This window comes from Mchenga conophoros, linkage group LG4, assembly GCF_057382185.1.
Source record: "Mchenga conophoros isolate Kocher_MC1m ecotype Shallow Benthic linkage group LG4, M_conophoros_male_GT1.1, whole genome shotgun sequence".
Classification (NCBI taxonomy): domain Eukaryota; kingdom Metazoa; phylum Chordata; class Actinopteri; order Cichliformes; family Cichlidae; genus Mchenga; species Mchenga conophoros.
In genome coordinates, this window is record NC_140529.1 from 37086238 (window position 1) to 37104771 (window position 18534).

Here is an 18534-nt window from a genome sequence, read left to right on the forward strand (position 1 = left end):
AGTGGAGACGCCTCTCGACAGCCCGGTCCTCTGGGCAGAGTTTCCTGCATGTGTGATGCTCACATGCCTGCGAGAGAACGGATGAGGAACACAAACAAGACGAGCATTAATGTGCTCATCCATAACGTGCTGGGCAAATATCCCATAATTACTGCACAGACCGGGGTCCAGTCATACATTAGCATTGATCATTACAGCATGAAGCTACCTGGTTGAAGCAGCTGATGATACCAATCACAGCCTTAATGAATCCCACTTAGCACCAGTGGATGTTTGTCCCACAGTGATCGCTCTCCCAGTAAATTAGAGGCTCACATCTGTCACATTCCTGCAGATCAGCAGTTTAACCACCGGGAGCTGTCACGGTTCGATGAGAGGCACCGTGTGTTTCACAGGTTTTCCTTCACTCGGTTTAAACTGAAAGGAAATAATTTGTTTGTCTTTTGTTCTTTTGCCAAATGACTTTGGTCAGTTAGCGGAGCGATGAGCCATTCCAAGCAGCCCTAATGACCGTCCTCCTCCGGCTATTAGCAGAACAATACAGTGGATTTAGAGCTTGTGGTGGGCGAGCAGATGTGGAATAAAATTTCAGGCGTTATTATTATTATTATTGTTATTATTATTATTGTTATATGTTTGTAACAACCTGTGCTTTTGGCTCCAAAGGAGAATCACTTCCCAAAGAGTCCGGTGTTTAGAGGCTGCTACAACGACCGCTATGGCTCATTTACTTCATGATAACTGCTTAGAGCAGAATTTGTTTTTATCCATTCACGTTGAATGTCACGTGTGTGCTAACACAGCTGCTAACTGTTTGCTAGGCTTCACCTCTGTGCTGTCGTTGCCTTTTATTACAATTATTATTTTTAAAAATGGTGACAGCTAAAGCAGTAAAATCAAGGCTTCAAATCAAACAGGATTTCACCAATTATTTTTTCTTATACAGTCTGTGGTGCCTCTGATACTTCACCTGCACTGTGTGGATTATTTAAAGTGTAGACTTGAAAAGTTGACTGCCCCCTAGTGTCTAAATGTGCATTACAACAAAGAAAAAAGAGTAAATGGCTGTTACAGAGACATCTGTGGTTCACGGTAACACTTTGAATCATTCATATTATTTAGTAGCTTTACTAAAAACAACAACATTTCTCCGTGTGGAGCAAAATTTAAATATCACGCGATCAGTTATTATCTTCACTCCGTGTCACAAATTAAAAAGGACGAGGATCCAAACTCTGAAAGTGTTAACCCAGGTTAAAAACTACAGTGCAAACATGTGAACGAGCCAAAAATCCAAAAACAAGTAAAAGGCTTAATTACCACGACAGCTACAAACAACTGGCATGCAACAAAAACCAACGATAAAACCAGTGATTTCAAAATAAAACTGAAAATTTATTTTATTTTGAAATCATTTGAGTCTCTTTGTGCAACTTTAAAACTTCGGTAAAGCAGACACTATGATATAAAAACTCAGTTCATCCATCAGGTGTCCTTTATTATTTACTATTGTTGCGCTAACATGTTTGAATCAGAATCAGAATACTTTATTGATCCCTAAGGGAAATTATTTTGGTTACAGTGCTCCAGTATAAACAGTAACAAAGACAGACAATACACTAAGTAAGAAATAGACACAATATGTACATTACTTATATACATATAAGTCACTTATTGATAAATAGCTGAATAAGAGGAGAGCGTGTGCAAAAAGGGTGTAGCTATTGCAGTATACAGTATGCTAAGTGGATGAGGCAGGAATGATGTCCTGTGACGTTCAGTGGTGCTTTTTGGTAATCTCAGTCTCTCACTGAACGTGCTCCTGTGTCGTGGAGTGGGTGGGAGGCATTATCCAACATTGTCTTTATTTTGGACAACATCCGCTTCTCCGACACCACCTTAAGGGAGTCCAGCTCCATCCCCACAACATTACTGGCCTTACAGATCAGTTTATGGAGTCTGTTGGCATCAGCGACCCTCAGCCTGCTCCCCCAGCATGCAACGGCATAGAGGATCGCACTGGCCACAACAGACCCGAAGAAAATCCTGAACATTGTCCAAGGAGTCTAACAGTTTTTGCTGCTGGCCTCACTTTGCAGCCTGCGATCAAATCCTGATTCATTATAGTGAATACATCTGTATAGTGACAGTCCGGTCTTTGTATCTTGTTCTATTAATGACTAACCTCGTATTGTGGATGGATTATCTCAGTTGTTCTGACTGAAGTTTGGTCCGTTTACAGCATCCTGCCATGCGATTGCATTTGTCTCTAACCATCAGGAACCTTCATGTTAACTTTTATCGAGTGGAAAAAAGTTAGTGTTCATCCTCCAGCTTCACTGTTTATATTATGCTAACATAGCTGTTAGCTAGCCACCACGTAGCACATCATTATATACCAGCTAGTCCAACTTCAGTAACCCTTAGTAAAGGGACCTCTGACTAATACGTCGGGTTCGTGTCAGGCTAGTAGCTGAAAACTAGCTTTACTTTGTTGTGTGGGTCAAGTTTGCTAGCGAGAGACAGAGAGAGGCGTTGAAAGGCTGCTCCAACGGAACTTATTGTTTCGGAGGAAAACACGAACACAGTGTCCAGTCGAGTCTTAATAGCTTACTTAGAAACTGGGCTTGTCAGGCACTCTTCTTGGCTGCAGTGGTTATTATTATATTTACATGCTTCCAGCTCCCGTTTCTGCTCGATGACAACTTGTAGTTTTCCACTCTCCTTTATCTCCCTCCCTCGCTCACAGACACATAACGGGTATGGCAGTCCATTCTCCCTGCAGCACGGACTACACTGCCCATGAGGCTACATTCTTTAGGGCTATGCCTGTAGCATTCTGGCTATTAGCTTAGCACAACAACAACAACAAAAAGGCGGTCTCTCACCCAGGAAACACGCAGAGAGAGAGCGTCACCCTGTAACCATGGCAACCGTACCGCTGGAACAACAGAACATAGCTGTCAAACAAAACCCAAACAGTCCTGACCCCACAATATGAAACAGGAAAGTACCGCCGTGTAATCCATTTATTTCAACAAAGTAACTGTATTCTGAATACCACCTTTTTAAACGGTAACTGTAACAGAATACAGTTACTCATAATTTGTATTTTAAATACGTAACGGCGGTACATGTATTCCGTTACTTCCCAACACTGGTCTTCATTTATGTTGGAAGTGATAGCAGAGCTGTATGTTTGAATTTTTCATAAATCTCTCAGTCAGAACATGCTACATCATGTTCAGGTGGAAATTAGCGAGCTAACTTCCTGCTAGCTTCAGACTCCTAGCTTCATAAATCCTGCATCCAGAAGATGCAGGTAATGATCTCTGTCGGGATTTTTGTTTATACTCTGACAGTGCTGGGAAAATGTTCCCACACTTCCCGACTAATCTGCCCACCTTCCGGTGCTATTCTCTCCCTTTTTAATTGGTGACCAAAGACGGCGTCCAACACCAATTAGGAGTCAGTATGAACAAGGGGAGTTAAAAAAGCTCAGGTTGAATCCAGAAGTCGTCCAACCTGCAGCTGAGCTCCAACGTTCTCACGGCCATGAAAGGAAAAAGAGTCTCATATATGTCAAGACGCATTAACGGAGATTTAACCACGCTGTTCCCTGCGTCCCTCAGAGGGGGGAGACGATTCGCCCGTGAGAGAAACAAGGTAGCCAGAGGAGAAGGACAAGTGTAAATCTGAGGAGACTTTCAGAGGCAGGAGACAGGGGGACAAATATAGTGTCATGTGTCCGTAAATACCAGCAATAAAACCAGACAAATCCTTTGGACCTTGGAGAGCTTTCATGCAAACAGGCTCCGGCTGGGTAGGGCAGCGCTGTTTATCATGAACTTGTGGATCGTTGCAGTGTGGCAAACTGTTTGGATGGGATATTAAAAGCCATATTTCACTTTCTTCCCCTGGTTTTGGCCACTATCCAGCAGGTGAGGGAGTTCAAGCCTCCCGGTTCACTCATTGATCAACACAAATAAGGCAACGGCACTGCTTTTAAAGGCTCTGATACAGGAAACAAAATTCCTTTCCTGAAATGAGAGTTAATACCTCACATTTCATCATCGTACTTCAAGTTTGCAAGCTGTCAGTCTGATTGTGATTTCAGAGGTGGGCTATGCAGTGGCATAAAGCTACAAATCAGCCTGTAAACGCGATTTATGGTCCAGTGTACTCTTTTATTTGGAGCTGAGGAGCGTCTGATGTGGAAAGCTGAGTCACTGCATCGTAGTACAACGATTGGTAATAAACAGATGAATAAAGCACAGCTGACATTTGTTAATGATAAGTGAGATCTTTAGATTTCTGCACAAGTTCATTGGATCAGCGGGATGTTGGCTGAGGAAGCAGAGCAGGTCGTTAACTAATCGAAAGGTTGGTGGTTCGATCCCTGTTTCAAAGTATCATCGGACATAATAACGAACCTTGAGTTACTCCTGATATGTTCATCGTAGTGTGAATGGGTCTCTCACAGAGGACGAGACGAGGGAAGTAAAACTAAAGCACAGGAAACCAGAAACTATCAAAATAAAAGTGGAACTAACTCAGAGATACAGACTAAGACAAACGAAAAGTTAAACACGGAGACAAGACTGACCTCACAAAAACGACAGAGAAACAACGAAGAGAACTAATGAACTAGAAAAACAAAAATAACAGAACTAGACTAAAAAACAAAAACCCAGAAAAAAATTACAGAACTCAAAAACCCCACAACCCGGGAACTCTGATGGTTTACGTTTCCTAAAAATATGAAAAAAGATTTCATTTCTATCTTGAATATTTAATTTGTTCGCAGATGTCAAACTGTATCTGTTCTTTGAATTCTTGTGTTTTAATAATGATGCAAATAGATTAATACTCACTTTTAATTATTACATAAACTTAGGGTAAAAAACTAGGTTTACAAGAAATCATCACAGTTTTATTAAAAGTGGCCAAAAATGGAAAGTTGTCATCAGAGTGGGCGGAGCAATCCAAATATCGGTAGTATTGTTGCTAATGCTGACTGATACTAGCGCAATAGGATCGCTATATGTTTTATCTTCTAAGTTTACTATGCAGATCGGTGATTCTGATACCTCAGCTGCTTGTGTTAGCTGTCAGGTCTCTTTCACGTACAGCCTACAGCACATTCAAACAGCAGACAGATTCATTTACAGTCCAGGTCTCCAGAAATAAACTATTTCAGAAGACATGAAAATCTGACGTTCTGTTGTGTTAACTAATTATTGTGGAAAGTAGAAATCACAGTGGTGGTGATGATGATTGGTCGGTGCTGGTATCAGCAGTAATGGCGCTGTGCTCACTTGGTATCAGATCGATAACTACAGGCCTCCACACCACAGGGGTGTGTGTCTGTACTGAGCAGAGGCTCAGAAACTATTCAACAAACTAAGCTTTGAGAGATTTTTGCAGACAGTGAAGTTAACGTAAGAAACTTTGGAAATATTTGAAAGCCTGGATCTTCTTGTTTGCGTCATCGTTTAGCAGCCAAAGTTCTCGGTCGGCATCTTCGGCTGACTTTTCCTCATTTGTTCAATAGACCAGCAAAAAATAAAAATGGTGTAAATAGGCGTGACCTTTACCCTTTCTTCTTTTTAAAGATGCTTTTGTTTTATACCTCTCTGAATCTAAATATCATAATCACAGAGCTGACCATTGGGTTAATTCTCACACTCGTCAGCGTATCCTGATTAAACATCCTCGCTGACAAGTCATTTGGGTGAGAACAAAATTGGAGGCTGAGGCTGGCATTAGCGGACCGAAGTCTTAGAGAGATGATGGCGGGGCGGGATGGGTGAGATGAGAAACAAAGCACCTGGAGACTAATTAGATATGACATCCAAAGCCTGCTATCAATTTGTACCCTGCGCACACGAGCCCGGCCAGGACCGACCTCGACCAAGGGCGAGGCGGCGAGGTGAGAAAAGGAGAAGGAAGAAAAGCTCATTGAAGTGTAGAAGAGGAGGGACATTAATTACAGAGCAGCTCTACTCGGCTTTTTATGGGAAGTTAACTCTCCAAACTGAGGCAAAGCATGTTCAACATGGACTTTGAAAATAACAAAAGTAGTGCTGACATTATTAATTGATTAATCAGCAAGTCTGAGAGCTGATCGATCATCTTTTCAAACACTATTTGATCTGTGCCTAAATGTTTAGATTATCAAAAAATGTATACTCTTGTGTTTCGCATTTTGATTGTGTCATTAATCAGCCGTTTTTCAGCAGATCATTAACATTTTGTCTCCTTCTTCTTCTGTGGTGTCTGATACCCACAGGGGGCAAATTAAAGGCCTGAGGTCGTTCGCTGTGGGAGCTGCTGCTGTTGTCCTGGCACACTCTGTCTTTGTCTTCAGGAGGAAGTGTGTGCTTTGCAGCCCAGTTCAAATGTAAAGGCACTACTTTTCACTTTTTAGCCAAATCTCAGCGTTGTTCGGACACGAGGCGAAGTCATCTCTAAGTTTCTGTCTCAACTTTTATCTGAAAACTTTAAATCTGTTTAAATCGAGAATAAAAAGTAGACCAACGATTTACAGCACCTGTCACACCACTCCTCTGAATTCCTCTGTTCACATTAATAAAATTGTGCATTCGGCTGAAAATGAGGCATATTATATATTTCTAAAGTGCTGACAATTTCATCCACACTTTTGTGACTTCAGGACTTGAAGATTGTAACTCATCCCTGAACATCGGCCTGACTCACCTGCAGATGCTTCAAACCTCTGCAGACTTTCTAACAAGGACGAAGTGCAGCACTTCACTCCAGTGCTGAGCCTCTCTCCGCTGGCAGCGAGTACGACCCAGAATTCAACATCAAATTTTGCTTTTTACTTATCAGTTTCTAAACTGTGGCACTCCCGTCTGTATTTCACATTTTTGTCTGTATATTATCTAAAATCTCTTATTCTGGCTAACCACCAGCTACTGATGTGCCTGGAGCTGTGCTGAAGAAGACACGCTGAACACTTTCCAAACTTTCCCAAGACACCAATTTTATCTTCACCCATGAGCTGGCACTTGCCTTCATTTCATTACCAGGGGATCGGTGTTGGCTTAATAACATCAGGCCTGAAATGTGCCCCTTTAACCCAAATCAAGGCAGCGCTGGGGCACGATACAGTCCATCTACTTTCCTAACAACATTTGGGATGGCATTCTCAGGAGGCTCCACTTATCTTCTGCGTGTGCATATCAGTCATTAGTTCAGCCTAAAATAGTCTGCAGGGGCCACATTAAAGAGAAATCGTTGGAAATGTAGCCTGAAGTTAACCTCAGGGAGTGAAAAGTCTCTGCAGAATCAGAGCGGCTGTTCCTCAACTGTTAGAGGTAGCTGGAGTCACGCTACCCATAACGCACCACATCTCATGGTTGAATAATGGTCCCGGATGTTTGTACACACAGTGAGGTGCGTTTTTTGTAATGGCCAGCAGGGGGCGACTCCCCTGACAGGTAAAAGAATTCCTAATTGTCGGCAGGACGATCAGAAAATGAGCCCACTTCTCGTTTAGTTAAAGACGTGATTAAACACACTCCTTGTCTTGAAATGTTCAATTATGGTCTCATGAAGAGCAAAGTAAAAGTCAGATTCAGTTTACTGTTATTGCAATGAAGGCAGCAAAACAACAGAATCACTGTGGGACCCACTGACGTGCAAAACTTAAAAATTAGTACAAAACGCAAATCATTTATATGATTGCACATAAAAATAAATATATAGAAAGATAAGAAAACTATAAAACACAGTTTAGACGTGCAGTTAATGATCATATCATTAAAGTTTTGCGAGATCTCGCAAAAGTCCGTCTTAATTTTTTTTTCTCCCATGTCCCCTGCGGGGCTCCGTACAATCTCCCTTTGAAAGGGTTTTTTTGATGAGCAGGTCTGCAACTCCCAGTAAGTTTCCATCTTCAAAGCAACTCTAAATAAGGACAAGATAAAAAGATAATAATATAATAGATAATAAATAAATACTTTTCTGTAGCGTAATTTTATTGTTTGTCTGTTACTTTTTCACTGTAGTGTAGTATGCATGGCTGTGGGGGAAGTCTTTATCAGCAGCCAAAGGTCTAAAATGTTAAAAGTCCAAAATCTATGCCCTCCTGCATGTTTTCTAAAATCCAGTATTCCAGGTTGGAGTCTTTGCTGGGCCGGTTCTGCCCCCACGGGCCTTATGTTTGACACCCATGACCTGGAGGTTGAGTGTCTTGCACAGTCAAACTCTGGGCGACGGGCTAATTACTGCACCGGGTCACCAAATGCTAAAAAATTCAATGCATTTACCTGTTTATACTCTAGTGACTCTCAGCATCAGGTGCTTCCATAGACAGTGAGTCAAAGTCCAGACACCTCTGTGTGATTCCTGTGACGCCTCTGGGATGAGATCATGTCACAAAGCATGCACACTGGACACAGCAGATATCAAAGTTTGCATTAATAAATATTCAGAAGTAAAACAGAGCAGCAGAGAGGCACACGGACGTGAGTCCCTGCTCCTCCAGTGTTTCCTGTCACATCACGGAGTGTGATGGAGCTAAACTGTGGAATTTCTCTAGTGACTGCGGCGCTAACCCAGAGAAACACGCTCATTCCCAACAAACCCAAATCAGAATGTGCGCACACGTGCACTTCTGGCCACAATTCAGGATGCAGCGGCGACAGATGGCTCCAGATGAAGGCGGCTGGGCAGGGTACAGTATGTCATCAATTCATTTGGACTGTGTCCTGAATCCCAAATGATGCTCCTGTACAATTTCAAAGACGCAGCAACAGATTGGAGCTGTGAGGGAGGAAAAAAGAGTTTAATTGGGAGCGCTAACATGCAAATTCCTTGTAGCATCAAAGGCAGCCGCAGTTATTACAAACCTGTCTTTTCAGAGAATCTGTCAGGTATTACTGAGCGAATCAATCCAGACTTTGAGGAAGAAGTTCAATCTGACCCTGCAGCCAGAGGCGCAGCGATGATCTGTGAATAGACGCTTTTAACCTAACTGAACTTCATGACGACCAAATGAAAAGGTAATCAGCAGACACACAGAGTTTGTCTCCACTACGCTCTGCTGTCCTTGTGAGTTTTGTGATTAAGATTGCGAATCAGTCCGTGCCCTGTCAGCCGAGGCAGACGCGACCCGAGGCCATGGATTTGCAGCGTGGAGCAGATCGGTCACCGGGGGACTGCTGGAAAGTCTAAACTTGTACGACCGATACGCCGCAGAACATCTTAATCTTCTCTGAGAGCGGCGAGACGCCGGCATAAGCTGCATGATCTCGGGAATCTTCTCGGCTCAGTCGAGCATCCGGGCACACTCATGCATAAATCCACGTCTTAATACACAAACAAACTGTCTGGGTAAACTGGGTCACTGCACCAGTGGAACTACGACGACATGAGGTGAAGAACAGCAAAGCATGAATGAAGATTTGAGACAGCCGATGGCCCGGCTTTCGGGACAACGAATCAGGGCGTGTTTATGAAAAAGCAGGGGGGTTACAGAGTAGGCGTGGCCAAGAACACGCCACAGTTCAGATCGCCTCTGCTAAAAACTGCTCGGCTGTAGCTGCGACATCCTCTCTCACCACCACATGATCCTCGAAAAGAACTTTTATGTTTACGGTTGATGACTGACAGGCTGTCAACAGCAGACGTGCTGCCTGGAAAAGCCCGAGAAGATAAAACTGATATCAGAGAATATCAGACGACCCTTTTTTGAGCAAGCACTTGGTGAAGGTGGGAAGGAAAAACCTCCCTTTTAACAGGAAGAAACATTTGGTAGAACCAGGCTCAGGGAGGGGCGGGGCCATCTGCTGTGACCCAGCTTTAGTCTGTTTCTGCCACTTTTTAGTTTTATTTATTGTCTATTTTATTTCTGTGTTTCATATTTTACTGTTTATTGTTTTGTTTAATATGTTTTGTATGTTATTGCTCTCTTTTTACTAGAATGGGCCATGCTCCTCTTTTTTAAAGTGCTCTATAAATGCAGCGGGATTGGAACGTGGCCCACTTCTGTTAGAAGAAGCAGTGAGAGGTATGAGAGGGCATATCCACACTGTCATAAATCCAGCTGTTATGTAATGCGACACAAGCAGCCGTGTACATGACTGTGTGTTCGACGTCAGTGTGAAACTCGAGGGTTTTTTCCGTCAGCGCCGTGGCCTCGTGTCAAACCCGCCCGCTGTCCCACTGCGGCTGTTTCAGCATCATTGCTCTGCAGGGTTTAAGCTCCTGTCACTTTCACCATTTTGTATTCTGATGGCGAGTCCTAATGAGGATTATGGAGGTGACTCCGTGACCCCTCCCCAACCCCGCCGTCCACCCACATCAATCCTAACTTTGTCAATTAATCCTCGGCGGGCCGGCCCCTCCTGGAAAGAAGGGCAGTCGCTCACAATGCAGAAGTATCTCTGACCTTAGATTTACAGAGGAAACTGCCAGAAACAGCTGCTCAGGCAGGAACATGATACGCTTACATGATTCTGATGTTTTTTAAAGACTTTGTATGAGGTAAACTTATTTGAAATACATCTATACGGGAACATTAAGTAGGATTTGGGAATGAGTCTTCAGACTGAAAGGATCGGAAGAGGCTCACCGATCATTCTCACTGCAGGTTGAGCAGATTTATCGTGACATTTCTGCTGAAGCGAATGATCCATAAGTATTTAGTATTTAGTATTTATTTATTTATTGTCATTGTCAAGAACAATGAAATTGCGTTTGGGGCTTCCATACAACCCAAAAAAAAGAAGAAAATAATAAATACCCCTTAAAACCCAAGTGTACATATTTAACCCAGTGTGACTCCAATGCAATAAGACAATCCTTAGCAATAATGTTCGTAGAAATTCAGACAAAGACCTGAGAAACATGACAAAATACAACAATGCAACCCATTCAATATTATTGTACTGTGAGATATGATATCAGATATGATAGTTATCTATTTAAGAAAGAGGGGGGGGGGGCAGGAGGGGGAAGAGAATAAAGATATGATGCACCAATGCAGACCAGTTCATTGCTATTAAGAAGTTGGATATGGTTATTGTCCGTGAGAGGGGGGCAGAGAGTTCAGGAGCCTCACAGCCTGTGGATACAGGCTGTTGGCCAGTCTGGATGTTCTGGCCTGTATAGACCTGTACCTTCTCCCTGAGGGCAGCAGATGGAAAAGGTGGCGCGCAGGGTGATGTTGGTCCCGCAGGATACTGTGCACCCTCCTCAGACAGCGAGTGGGGAAGATATTACTGATCTCTGGCAGACTTGTTCCAATAATTCTGCCAGCTTCTTTCACCACCCGCTGGAGTGCTTGCTGATCGGCCTTGGTGCAGCTGGGGAACCACACTAGAAATCCATACGTCAGAACGCTGCTGATGGCACAGTTGTAGAAGTTCAACATCAGAGATCTGGGAATGTGTGCGCTCCGCAGTCTCCTCAGGTAGTAGAGGCGCTGTTGGGCCTTCCGTACAACTGAGGTGATATGGTTGCCCCAGGACAGGTCCTCGGTCACAGTTACCCCCAAGAATTTAAAACTGCTCACCCTCTCCACCGCCTCACTGCCAATGAAGAGAGGCAGATGGTTATTATGACCCTTCTTCTGGAAATCTACAATGATCTCCTTGGTCTTTTTGGTGTTTAAGACCAAGTTATTGTCGTGGCACCATGACTCTAGTTGTTGCACCTCTGTCCTATAGTTTGTCTCATCATTGTTGGATATAAGTCCGAGCACTGTAGTGTCATCTGCAAACTTAACAATGAGATTGGACGCGCAGGAGGAAATACAGTCATGGGTGAAGAGAGTGTATAGCAGAGGGCTCAGGACACACCCCTGAGGGGCACCGGTGTTGACCACAAGGGTGGAAGAGGTGTTCTTACCCACTCTGACACTCTGTCTACGGTTAGTGAGGAAGTCCACAATCCAGTTGCACAGAGAGGAGTTGAGTCCCAGTTGGTGGAGTTTGGGACGGAGTTTGTATGGCCGGATGGTATTAAAAGCCGAGCTGTAGTCTACAAAGAGGAGCCGTGCATAGGTGTTCCTGTGTTCCAAGTGCTTCAGTAATGTGTGCAGCACTGTGGCGATCGCATCCTCGGTTGACCGGTTCTCCCTGTATGCAAACTGGTACGAGTCCAGGGATGGTGGAAAAGCAGCTCTGATGTGTTTAATGACCAGTCTCTCCAGGCATTTGGCGGGAATGGGGGTGAGTGCCACAGGTCTGAAATCGTTCAGACATGTGACATTTGACTGTTTTGGATGGGAACGATGGTTGCTGCTTTGAAACAGGATGGTACCAGTGAACAGGACAGCGAGGTGTTATATATAGAGGTGAAGACGTCCGCCAGGTCCGCAGCACAGTCTTTTAGCACCCGGCCCAGCACTCCATCCGGTCCGGCCGCCTTCCTGGTGTTAATGCTCCGGAACACACGCCTCAGCTCATGAGTGCTCAGGACCGGAGCAGGGTCGGTTGTATCGTTGTTTGATACTCACAGAAACATATTTATTCATCCATCTGTACCACTGTTCACAGCCCAGGTCACAAACCTCTGGATCCCCTCCACCTCCAGATTTTCCAGGAAAGCACCGATGCTTCCCGAACCAGGCGAGAGACACGATCCCTCAGGTGTGTCCTGAAGTCTGATCCCAGTGAGACAAAAGACGTCCCATATGTCTGAACCACACATACACTGTATATTAAAGATGGACATGGCTTCTGGGTCTCAAAGGTGAAACTAATGAGGAAGCACGTTAGCAGGAGGTGACTCCCAGTGGGTGATCCTGTGGGAAAATGATCCTCTCATGCTGTGATGTGTGACTTCAGCAAACACTCTCCGGATGAGTTTGTGGTCAAACTTTCATTGTCTTATATCTTATTCGTTTATTTTAAATACTGCGTGCTCCTCCGTGACTACGCCTCACTCTGAGGGAGAGTGGCCCTTTGGAAAAATCCAATCACTAGCTGCCAAAAAGACTCAGACTCAGCCGCTGTGCCGGTAAACCCTGTCAGTCCACATCAGCTGATAGATCAGCTGATGCCCTGCCACTCATCCTTAGATATTCTCATATAGTGTGTACAATTTATTTTACAAATACCATTTAAACTAGAGTAAAACTAGTAAAACACTGGATCATTTTTTTAAAATTTGGAAACAAATTGTTGCAGCAACTGAGCTGAGCGTGCAACACCGTCAATATCTGGGCACCACTTTCAATCGCCCGGTGGGAGGCGACCTGTCTCCAACCTCAGAGCGACTGCAGTCGCTCTCAGACAGTCTGGCTGGTGTGGAAGTCACTGACTGTGGTTCTGAGCACTGGCTTTAAACGATGCAGTGTTAGGACATTAATTATTATCTTGGAGTTTATGTAGAATTTTACAGTAAACCACATGAACTGTTGAAGATTTGCCCTGTTTTTATGTCATGTAACATGGACACAGCAGCTGGAAAATGACCTTTTCATGACTCCAGAGGACAGTAATGTATTAGAGGCATTTGAATAAAAAGCTGAATGTGAAGTAGGAAACAGGGAGGTTGGTAAAAAAAACCCTAAATTTAAATTTCTAGCAGCATTGTTTTTTTTTCACAATCCAATTATCTGAAAGCTCCTTTCACATTATATTAAAGACACAATCCTCCCCACAGCTTTGTGCTCCTAATAGCTGATTTTTGTGGTTCGACACACAATTTCGAGGAAAACACTGTGAATGATGATTAGCAGTCACCTCTGCTGCCCCCAGGAGGGCAGCTAAATATTTAATAATTAACTCTGTTAACCTTCCCGTGGGTTTTCCACCGGTGTGGCGCCGATTTCACCCCCATGAACGCGCCGAGTCGTGGACGAGAATTTTAACGAGCTGATTCATGACAGAAACAAACCTGGATGTGCAGAACGTCCCGTGTACGCAGCGGCAGCTTTGATGGTGTGATTTTATGGGTGATTAACAGAAATGACATCCCTCCTGTTAACAGTAATAACAACTCTTGTGCATTAAGTGCATTTTCGCCCTGATTAATTCGAGATTTATAAGCACACAGGGGCCAAATGTTTTTCTTGGCCACTTTTAAGTGTCACCATAAATTGTCGATCCATGCAGGGAAGCACATAAAGTGTTTCCAAGACAGGCGAGGAGAAGCGGCTTCTGTTTTCTTATTTTAATTTTTTATGAAAAAGGAAAAGAACAACACTGCTGCACTAATTATGAGCCCCCACCACCTCCGCCACTATTAAGGGCTTCACTTTGGTACAGTGGGAGGATGCGGTGAAGTGTCATCCATCTTTATATACAGACTTTGATTAGCAGACAGGCGCCTAGAATAACTAGGCTGTCCTCCCTCAGACGAGCAGATTATTATGGCCTACACTCGCCTTTTCAAAGTTAAGCAATCGTTAGCGGCGAGCATGGAACATATCTGCTGCTGTCCTCGGCTTTACAGGAAGCCTGGAAAACTGTTTCACATGCATTTAGACCCAAAGTCAAACAGTTTACAGCTCGACTGATACGCAGCAGGATTTTTAAACGTCTGATATTCTAATATGAGCAATAACTTGCTTTTTTTCCTCTTTCAGACACAGGAAACATCAACATAAATATGTATTAAATGCAGTTATTTGTCTACTCCAGGGTTGGGCAACTCCAGGCCGCGAGTGCCGGTGTCCTGTAGGTTTTAGATCTCACCCTGGGTCAACACACCTGAATCACATGATTAGTTCATTACTGGAGAACATTAAGACATGTTGAGGAGGTAATTTAGCCTTTTAAATCAAATGTGTTGGATCAAGGGCACATCTAAAACCTGCAGGACAAACCATCCTACTTTAGCGAAACGTCCCACTGTAAGTCGTTTATGCACATTTCTGCTGTCACACAGTAATTCCAGCACAAACTTAAGTAGGTATGACAGTTTGCCACTTAACTTTGCCCGTTAAACTATGCTTGTAGGTCACATTCACAAAGGCAGGACGGTTTGCCACTTAATTTCGTGACGTGCGCATGCGCAGAAACAACGGGTAGGATGGATTCCCAGAATCAAGGCTGCTCAAAGTAGCAGAGTGACCTCTGGTGGACAACCTATGCCACGCCACCACACATAAGACTGAAGGGTGTTTCTTCAGGACTGGTAGATTTGGTGCCTGAAACAAAACCAAATGAGTGAATGGGAACACATGTTTCAGTGCCAGATGCTCATATTAAACATGGCCAGAGCTTCAAGTAATGACGTCAGTGCATGTAGACGTAATCCCTGCGAGCCAGTGGTCAGCAGACTGCTCCAAATGCTCAGAGAGGTGTTTATACTTTTTGAATGTGTAAATCATTGTGAGTGGATATCCCTAATATGGACATTAAGCCCCACCCCTTGCTCTTTAAACCTCCAGTTTATGAAGGACAGCCAATCAGGAGAAAGATGGTTTAAAAGAGGAGTGGTAAAAACAAGAGCACCAGTAACCTCTATGTAAAACGTGTAGTAGTTGCCACGTCTGGCTTCACAGAGTTAAAACCATGATTTTTAAGGCAGAAGACACATTTCAGCTGAGTTAAAACCTCAACATTTGTTTTTGAGATGCTTCATAGATAGCAGAAGCAGCAGTTTGCAGGTACATATGTATGTGACATATGCAGGGATGTAATTCAGTGAGTCTGGCATGTAGCGCACATCGCAGCATCGCCCGGTGATGGATGACGAGGCTTCAGACAGCTTGGAGGGGTGAAGCAGAGTCTTATCTCTCACATCAGACTCACAGCTTGCCTGGAAAACACACCATCTCTGTGTCATCCCACTGACAGAGACTAATGCTGCTCTTTCTTCTCATGCAAATTCACAAAATGTGCAAAGAGAGAAGACACAAACTGCGGCCTCTGCAGGGGTTAAGGGATGTTTGATTGCAACATGATTGCCTTCAAGTCTTCATGAGCCAGTTATGTAAAATAAAAACTACTGTGCAACAATCCCTCCCAGTCTATCACTGGCCTTGAGAAGTTAGTTTAGTTTGAACTATATGAATAGTTCAGTGAGTGTTATGCCATGAAACCACGAAGAAGCTAAAATGTTGCGCCTCTTAATCGCACCTTTTTGAAGCCAAAGATTTCCATAAAATTACTGCTGTTTGCTGCCAGCTTGGTTTTTCTGTCACAGTGGGAGGAAAATGCCTCAGACACTATTTAATCAGAATCAGAATCAGAATACTTTATTGATCCCTGGGGGAAATTATTTTTTGTTACAGTGCTCCATTTTAAACCAACATTAAGACAAGACAGACAATACGCTAACTAAGAATAGTACAATATATACATATATATACATACATACATACATAAGTCACTTATAAATAAATATTTGGAAAAGAAACATGTGTAGTTGTAGCAGCAAACAGTGTGTTAAGTGGATGCGTTGTACAGGGAGCCACAGGCAGGAATGATTTCCTGTGTCGTTCAGTGGTGCATCATGGGTAATCTCAGTCTCTCACTGAACGAGCTCCTGTGACTGACCAACATGTCATGGAGTGGGTGGGAGGTGTTATCCAACATTGTCTTTATCTTGGACAGCATCCGCCTCTCCGACACCACCTTGAGGGAGTCCAGCTCCATCCCCACAACATTGCTGGCCTTACGGATCAGTTTATTAAGTCTGTTGGCATCTGCGACCCTCAGCCTGCTCCCCCAGCATGCAACAGCATAGAGGATCGCACTGGCCACAACAGACTCATAGAAAATCCTCAGCATTTTCTGGATGAAGCAGCAATCCAAGCTCCACTTAAACTCTACAATGGCATAAAAACTGTCCAGTTTATATTTTTGGAAAAGTTGCAAAGAATTTAGGACGTTAGCATATCTGCAACATTTTAGAGGCAATTTAGCACAGATGGGATATTCAGTCTCAGCCAAGACTGGATGAAGCCAGGCGGCACCTTATCCGCCCTGATGGTAGTTTTACTCTTTGTTTTACTACTCAGCAAATCTGACAAAAGACCCTGAACACAGCCTCAAGCCAGCTGCTTTATTTGGAAGACGAGAAGGAAGAGTTGGATGTCCTTTTCTGGACTGAGGTGTTTAGACAGAGTAACCTGCAGCGTGTGCTGATTAAATAAATGAATGTGCGAGTCCACACTAAAGCTGGGTAGAAGCTAATGCGAGTCCTTAAAATAATCAGTTAATTTTACATTTTTAGGGATTAGTATGTGTATATAAAACACCATCAGACATCTTTACTTACGTCACATGCACAGACTGTATATAAGAGATGAATGTATCCACTGTGACATCACCTACTGGTTTGCTCAGGCTTCAGTTCTGAAGCTTCAGCATGCTGAACAAGTGCAGTGCACAGATACCTGCTCAGTAACATCCAAACTTCTTGGATGTTACTTTAGCCCAACTAACCTCACAGAAACCAGATTATTTGTCAGATGTAATTTAAAAGTGCTTGAAAACCAACAGCACCGACATGGTCCAGAGCTCCAGTTCAGGGACTAATTAGCTGAGGTGAAGCGTAGCAGACAGTGGCCATGTTGGAATTCAAACAGACCACGCCCCTAATAATGCAAATAATTGTCCTTTAATCAAATTCAAACAGGAGAATTATGCTAAAGATCTCAGAGGAACGAATAAACGTGTTGATTTCTACTGTGGAGTTTGACATTTAAACATGGGAGTCTATGGCAGCTGCACATACACAGTGGCTTTACCATTGCTGATTGGGTACAAAGCATCTTGACCTCTCAGGTTACCTGTGCTAAGCTTCCTTAGTGTTCCCAGTATTACAACCAAGCACGACAAAGCAGCTTTAAGTTGACCCTAAATTCCTAAAACCTTCAGCTCATCAACTTCATTGTTTTCTGCATCTTTCCATTAAATTTACCGCCATGCTTTTATGAAGCACCTTGAATTGCCAAGTGTGTGAGTGGTGCATCACTCAAGTCACATCACTTGAGCCTATAGCAATCAGAGTGCAGAGGAAGTGGAGCGAGAAGGGCTTGTGTATTAGCATGTGTCAAATACTGTGTGTAGGGGAGACCGGGGATAGTTGTAACGTGGGTCAGTTGTAACACTTCCAATTTCTCCAATCAGGGCTAAGTTTCAAATGATGTGACTCATCCTGTGCATGCCCAACTCAGTTCTGCTATCACATGTGAAAAATCAGCACATTTTGTCAAACACAGACAATTTAACATGAAAAAAAGTAATTTGTATGCCAAAAAGTAAGTTTTTCTACTTTATTTCAATTTCTAATAGCATTATCTGCTTTGCAGTTAAACTCATCAAACCTAAATTATGTTATTTGTATGTCTATGGGGATATATTCTGTGTAGGTCTTTAGTGCTAATGTTTTAGCCGTTGGCTGTAATGTTAGCTAGTTCATGGCTATAGGAGTCTGGGTCAGTTGTAACAGCAACAGTCTGGGTCAGTTGTAACAGCAACAGTCTGGGTTAGTTGTAACAATAATGCAGATGTTACAACTTGCCACACTATTACTTTAACTTATATTAAACAAGTTTGTGAACGACATCAGCAGAGAGAGGTTCACTGGTCACTTTTGTAT